Source organism: Scyliorhinus canicula, chromosome 24 (genome assembly GCF_902713615.1).
Source record: "Scyliorhinus canicula chromosome 24, sScyCan1.1, whole genome shotgun sequence".
Taxonomy (NCBI): domain Eukaryota; kingdom Metazoa; phylum Chordata; class Chondrichthyes; order Carcharhiniformes; family Scyliorhinidae; genus Scyliorhinus; species Scyliorhinus canicula.
Window position 1 is genome coordinate 15278589 of NC_052169.1, and position 7724 is coordinate 15286312.

Below are 7724 nucleotides of genomic sequence, written 5' to 3' on the forward strand. Positions count from 1 at the left end.
TGGTGTTCTGCCCTGGATCTGAAAGTGAAATGTCGGAATCCAGGGGAAAGGAATTTTGGAATGCAAGTTAGAAACATTGCAAGGTGGGCCGGCTTCGTCAAAGCCATCCAAGTAGGAGTGGCCTTTGGGGAGAATTCCATGGTGTGTTCTTCAAAGGAAGAAATTAGAAACCGCTGTGAGAAAGGCAAAATTGGTTGACCCACAATGGGACTAACCTCTAGGTGGTTTGTAGAGAAATCCATGGAATCTGTGTTGGTTGCATCTGTCATTTACTATATAGTGTGGTGTGCCTGACCACAGTTCACCTGTTAATTCACATGTATCTCATATTTACCCTGAATGTCAGAGTGTAAAATAGATTTGTAAATTGTTTTATCTTTCTGAACTTGTGTGGTAAAGACTTACGGAATCTTGTGGCTTTCTTTCATAAGCAGGTTTCTTGAATCACAACCTTTATCTACTTCTAAAAAATGCTGCCGATCCTGACCCAGATCCCCTCCCCACATCCTGGGGACATTTAAGATGCAGTGAAAGTCAACAAGACTTCTACAGTTTCGAGCTGTTGCCAATCCGCAGCAAAGCTTTCACGTCTCTTCGAACGTAACCTATCGAGAGACAGATGAATAGGACACTAATTATTTCTACCTCTCTAAGGGATAGACCCGTCTGACAGCCCAGGGCTGTCTGGCGAGTCACGTCATTGCCAGCAATGAAGCAATTGGAAATCTTAATCTGTTGTGTGGAATTGTCTTGTGGGGCCAAGTCAATCGATTGGATTATTCCTGTTTCCAGTTCAGAGCTGCCACTCTCTAACATTGGCAGCGAGCTCCACATCTACTTGATCCAAGGCAAAGTAAATATTGTTCCGACTGCACCTAAAAGTAACCCATTGCTAAATGATTGAGATATTTGCTTGACTAACGTTCCAGATGGGCAAAGTGGGTGCGATTTTCTGCCCCCCACGCCGGGTGGGAGAATAGCGGGAGGGCCTAACGACATTTTTTACCCCCCCCCCCCCCCCACGCCCGACCCACGCCACGAATCACCGCTTGCCTTTTTTTACGACGAGCGGTGATTCTCCGAGGCCGATGGGCCGAGCGGCCGGGCCTTCACGCCCGTTTCAGCACGGCAGCAACCACACCTGGTTGCTGCGTTCGTGAAACGGGCGCCGGATGCCCGTTTGGGGCATCCAGGGGCCCGATTGGGACGGGAGCACCGCGACTATGCTCCGGAGGGGACAGGCCCGTGATCGGTGCCCACCGATCGTCTGGCCTGCGTCCAAAGCGGACGCACTCTTTCCCCTCCACCGCCCGGCAAGATCAAGCCGCCACGTCTTGCGGGGCGGCTGAGGGAAAAGACGCCAACCGGGCATGCGCGGGTTGGCGTTGTCCAACCTGTGCATGCGCGACTGACGTCATCGGCCGCGTCAGCCGGCGTGATGCTCGGCGTGCGGTCTTGACGACCGTCGCCAAGGCCGCACCGCCATGACACACGGGGCCGCGCTCCTAGCCCCGCCCGGGGGTGGGGGGGAGAAATCGTCCCCGGAAGTGGGCGTGAAGGCTGCCGTGGGTCACGGCTTGTCCCACGGCAGCCTTTACGATTCTCCCCATTTGCGGAGAATCTCGCCCATAATCCGTGCGTTGGCGCACTGATTGAATGACACTCTGATCCCAAAGATCACTGGGTGAGGTGGAGACACAGCCTGATCTTATCTGGTTTTAGTGTCACCTCGTGGAATCATTCGTTGCGGAATCACAATAATGCAGAAGGAGGCCATTTGGCCCATCCAGTCTGCGCCGACCCTTCCAAAGAACCCTCCCCACCTAGACCCACTCCCCCCCCTGTCCTATCCCCATAACCCTGCGCATTGATCATCGCCAATCCACCTCACCCGCACATCCCTGGACACCAAGCGGCAACCTAGCGTGGCCAATCCACCCAACCTGCACACACCTTTGGACTGTGGGAGGAAACCGGAAGGAAACCCAACGCAGACATGGGGAGAAAGTGCAAACTCAACGCAGACAGCCCCCCAAAGCTGGAATTGAACCCGGGTCCCGGCCGCTGTGAGGCAGCAGTGCTTAACCACGGTGCCGCCGTGTCGCCCATCAATGTCCAAAATCATAAAGATACAATCTGCACGTGACCACAATGATATTTTTTCAGAACTTGTTTTCTGTGGGGCAGCTTAAAATATTTTAGTTATTTCTCCTCTCTCTGTACCTCGCCTAGACCCAGGACTCTCCGCGATCAATATGTTCCACTAATTCTGGCAAATAATCATCGCCGATTTTAATCGAACGGCACTGCTATTAGTTCCTAACACCAATATTCAGGAATTCCTTCCCTAAAGCTCCGTGCCTCCCTTATTTTATTTTATGAGTATATTATTCATATTACAATGACTAATTTTCATTAATTCACTGGATTACTTCATCTCATTTCTGGGACCTTGTTGTTTGCTAATAGCTCAGAAACATAGAAAATAGGAGCAGGAGGAGGCTATTCGTCCATTGGAGCCCACTCCGCCACTCATTGTGGTCATTGCTGAACATCCAACTCAATAGTCTAATCCCGCTTTCCCCCCCCATAACCTTTGACCCCTTCGCTCTTAGTGCTAGATCTAACTGCTTCTTGAAAACATGCAATGTTTTGGCCTCAACTACTTCCTGTAGTAATGGAATCCACAGGCCGACCACTCTCTTGGTGAAGAAATTTCTCCTAATCTCTGTCCTAAATGGTCTACTCCGTGTCCTCAGACTGTGACCCCTGGTTCTGGACACACCCACCATTGTAAGCATCCTTCCTAATTCCATCCTGTTAGGATTTTATAGGTTTCTATGAGATTCCCCCCCTCATTCGTCTGAACTCCAGCGAATACAATCCTAACCGATTCAATCTATCCTCATACGCGAGTCTCTCCATCCCTGGAATCAGTCTGGTAAACGTTCTCTGCACTCCCTCTGGAGCAAGAACATCCTTCCTTGGAGTCTGCACGTCCTCCCTGTGTGTGCGTGGGTTTCCTCCGGGTGCTCCGGTTTCCTCCCACAGTCCAAAGATGTGCGGGTTAGGTGGATTGGCCATGCTAAATTGCCCGTAGTGTAAGGTTAATGGGGGGATTGTTGGGTTACGGGTATGTGGGTTTAAGTAGGGTGATCATTGCTCGGCACAACATCGAGGGCCGAAGGGCCTATTCTGTGCTGTACTGTTCTACTGTTCTATGTTCTATGTTCCTCAGATAAGGAGACCAAAACTGAACACAATATTCCAGGTGTGGCCTCTCCAAAGGTTCCTGTATAATTGCAACAAGACATTCCTGCTCCTGCACTCAAACCCTTTCGCAATGAAGGCCAGCACACCATTTGCCTTCTTTGAGCATGCTGTCCCTGCATGCTTACCTTCATTGACTGGTGTACGAGGATACTCAGGTTTCGTTGCACATTCCCCTCTCTTAATTTATGACCATTCAGATAAAAGTCCGCCTTCTCGTTTTTGCTATCCAATTGGATAATCTCGCATTTCTCTAAATTCTACTGCATCTGCCATTCATTTGCCCACTCACTCAACTTGCTCTCTGCATCCTCCTCACGGCTCACCCTCCCACCCAACTTGGTGTCATCTGAAAATTTGGAGATATGACATTTTGTCCTGTCTTCTAAATCATTGTGAATAGCTGGGCTCCGAGCACCAATCCCTATGGTACCCCACTGCCAATTTGAAAAAGACCCGTTAATCCCTACTCTTTATTTCCTGTCTGCCAACCAGTTATCTATCCATCTCAAAACACTGCCCCTCATCCCGTGCCCTTTAATTTTACACACTAATCTCTTCTGCGGGACTTTATCAAAAGCCTTCGGAAAGTCCAAAGATTCCACATCCACTGACGCGATCCAATGGCCAGGTTGTGCCCGAGAAGCAGCCCCCCGCAATGCATCATGGTCGATAAAAGCTGGGAGATCCCGCTCCCGGGGTTCAACCCAGCTCACAACGCCTCGTGAGATCCAACACGATCTTGCGAGACGTTGCAATGTAAATCCTTAAGTACTCTGGGATGTAGATTTTCAGGCCCTGGGGATTTATCAGCCTTCGTTCCCATCAATTTCCCCAACACCATTTCCCTACTAATGTTGCTCTCCTTCAGTTCCTCCCTCTCACTAAACCCTGCGTTCCCCAACATTTTTGTTATCTGATTTGTGTCCTCATTGTGAAAATGGAACCAAAGTATGTGTTTAGTTGCTCAGCCATTTCTTTGCCCCCTATCATACATTCCCCTGTTTCTGACTGTAAGGGACCTACATTTATCTTCACCAATCTATTTTTCTTCACATACCTATAGAAACTTCTACAGTCCGTTTTCATGTTCTCTGCAAGGTTACTCTCGTTCTCCATTTTCCCCATTCTTAATCAATTCCTTGGTCCTTTGTTGAATTTTAAACTGCTCCCAATCTTCAGACGTGTTGTTTTTCTTGGACAATTGGTATTTGCTTCTTCCTTGGATCGAATACTATCCTTAATTCCTCTTGTATGCCATGGATTGGTTACTTTCTCATTTTACTTTTGTGCCAAACAGGAATAAGCAATTGTTGCAGTTCCCCCATACAATCCTTGAATGTTTGTCATTGCTTATCCAATGTCATCGCTGTCAGTAATGTTTCCTGTTCTATCATAGTCAACTTGCACCGCACACCATCCTAGTTTCCTTTATTAAGATTCAGGTCCCTAGTCTCAGAATCAACTACTTCACTCTTCATCGTGATAAAATGTTATGGTCACTCATCCCCAAACGTCGTGGACAACTAGATTGCCAATGATTCCTTTCTCATTACACAGCACCCAGTCCAGGATGGCCTGCCCTCAAGTTGGTTCTTTGCCGTGTTAGTTCAGAAAACCATCCTGCATACACTCCAGGAATTGCTCCTCTATGGCTATTGTGGCTAATTTGATTTGCCCAATCTCCTGTAACACTTTGAAAGTACCTCATTTGGCTGTATGATGCTTTAGGTTGTCCTATGATTGTGAAATGTGTTGTATTTGTGCGGCGAGATGGCAGATGGAGTTTAATTCGGACAAATGTGAAGTAATGCATTTTGGAAGGTGTGAAACAGGTAGGGAATATACAGTGAATGGTAGAACCCTCAAGAGTATTGACAGTCAGAGAGATCTTAGTGTACAGGTCCACAGGTGACTGATGGAGGCAACGCAAGTGGAGAAGGTAGTCAAGAAGGCATACGGCATGCTTGCCTTCATTGGCCGGGGCATTGAGTATAAAAATTGGCAAGTCATGTTGCAGCTGCATAGAACCTTTGTTAGGCCACACTTGGAGTATAGTGTTCAATTCTGGTCGCCACATTACCAGAAGGGTGTGGAGGCTTTAGAGAGGGTGCAGAAGAAATTTACCAGGATCTTGCCTGGTATGGAGGGCATTAGCTATGAGGAGCGGTTGAATGAACTCGGTTTGTCCTCACTGGAACGACGGAGGTTGAGGGGCGACCTGGTAGAGGTCTACAAAATTATGAGGGGCATAGACAGAGTGGATAGTCAGAGGCTTTTTCCCAGGGTAGAGGGGTCAATTACTAGGGGGCATAGGTTAAAGTTGCGAGGGGCAATGGTTTAGAGGAGATGTGGGTGGGAAGGTTGTTTACACAGAGGGTAGTGGGTGCCTGGAACTCGCTGGCACCACGAATGCTCACCCAGGGAAATGAATGGACAGTCCAATTACAGGCTTTTTGACACGACGCTGCATATCACTAGCAATGGAAGTCTCCCATGATATCAACACACCTGCAAAATATGGAGAACTCCCATAGCTAATCTGTGAACAGTGATCTTGTAGATCCACCCGAGTGGTAAAATATTTCAGCTGAACAATGCAGTACTCTTTCTCTGCACGGCTCTGCAGTATCAGCCTGGGGTAAGTTCAAATGCCGAGTATAGAACCTGAACCCATAATCTTCAACCCATAATCCTTTAGACGTCCAGGTTAAAGTCCAACAGGTTTGTCCTGGCTTGAGACAATTCACACCTCTTTAACCTGTGATTATCCCTCCCTCCAGTTGCACCGTCTGGACCTGTAAAGACTTAATTACCTGCAACGACTCGCATTCAAAGTACCATCTTGCATCATTGACTTTGTCCCTATCTGCTGTGTTTGTGGAACCTACCTCTTCACTCACCTGATGAAGGGGCTGCGCTCCGAGAGCTAGTGATTCCAAACCAACCTGTTGGACTTTAAGCCTGGTGTCGTAAGACTTCTTACTGTGCCCACCCCAGTCCAGCGCCGGCATCTCCACATCATGACCATAATCTTTTGACCACAGTCTTGTAGCCCAATTACTAATCGATTACTAATTATGCCGGTGAGGTGCAAATGTTTCGGAGCACTCGGTGCACTTCCGTGGCGTGAGCTTTTAGTTGGCTTAGAAGCAGCTGTCATCTGGAATGTCCTCATCCCTCATTATCGGAACGTCGGACTGAGGTGAAGGAGGAGACCATTCGGCCCCTCGAGCCTGCTTCGCCATTCAATAGGATCGTAGCTGATCAGCTTGTGGCCTCAGTTTTACTTCCCTGTCTGCCTCCCCTGATTCCCTTGTCTCTCAAACATCCGTCTAACTCAGCTGAGAAAAACGTAATAACCCAGCCCCCGCTGATTTCTAAGAAGTATTTTTTGCCGGGGAAGAGAGTTCCACAGACTAACAACCCTCCGAGAGAACAATTTTCTCCGCATATCTGTCTTAAAAGGGCGACCTCTTATCCTTAAACTGTGTCCGCTGGTTCTAGTCACCCCCCACAAGAGGGACCATCACCGACCAAACCCCCGCCATCCCCTCAGGAATCTTGCATGTTTTAATCAGGTCACCTCTCATTCCTTTGATTATCACATGACACAGAGAAAGGCCAAGTGCCAACGTAAAAGCTAAAATAGTTCTCGATATAAAAAGGTGGATAAAAAAATATAAGTGGCACGTAGCAATTGAAGCGAGCTGCAGGACTCTGCCACTTAATTCTGTGAGACATACAGTGGTCACCTACTTCTAGTCAGGGCCCATGCTTACTACAACAACAACCGGGTGCATTCATATAGCACATTTTAAATGTAGCAAAACATCCCAAGTTGCATCGCAGGAGTGTGATCAAACACAATCGAAAACCAAGCCACCTGAGGAAATGAGAGGACGGCGGCGTAGTCTGTTTCTGGGCTAGCCAGAGGGCCAGCCTAAAGTTCTGGGGGACGTGGGTTCAAATCCCACCGTGGCAACGAGCGGAAATTCAATTCCAGTCATAAAATCGGGAATGAAAAAATGAAAAATCGCTTATTGTCACGAGTAGGCTTCGAATGAAGTTACTGTGAAAAGCCCCTAGTCGCCACATTCCGCCGCCTGTTCGGGGAGGCCGGTACGGGAATTGACCCCGCGCTGCTGGCCTTGTTCTGCTTTACCAGCCAGCTGTTTAGCCCGCTGTGCTAAACCAGCTCCTTGAATGGAAAACTTTTCTCAGTAGTGCTGACCATGACAAGTGGGGAGGCGGTGGCATAGTGGTATTGTCACTGAATTAGTAAACCAGAGACCCAGGGTAACTCTCTGGGCACCCAGGTTCAAATCCTGCCTCAGCAGATGGTGAAATTTGAATTCAATGAAAGAAATCTGGAATTAAAAGTCATGAAAGCATTTTTGATTGTTGTAAAAACCCATCTGGTTCACTAATGCCCTTTAGGGAAGGAAATCTGT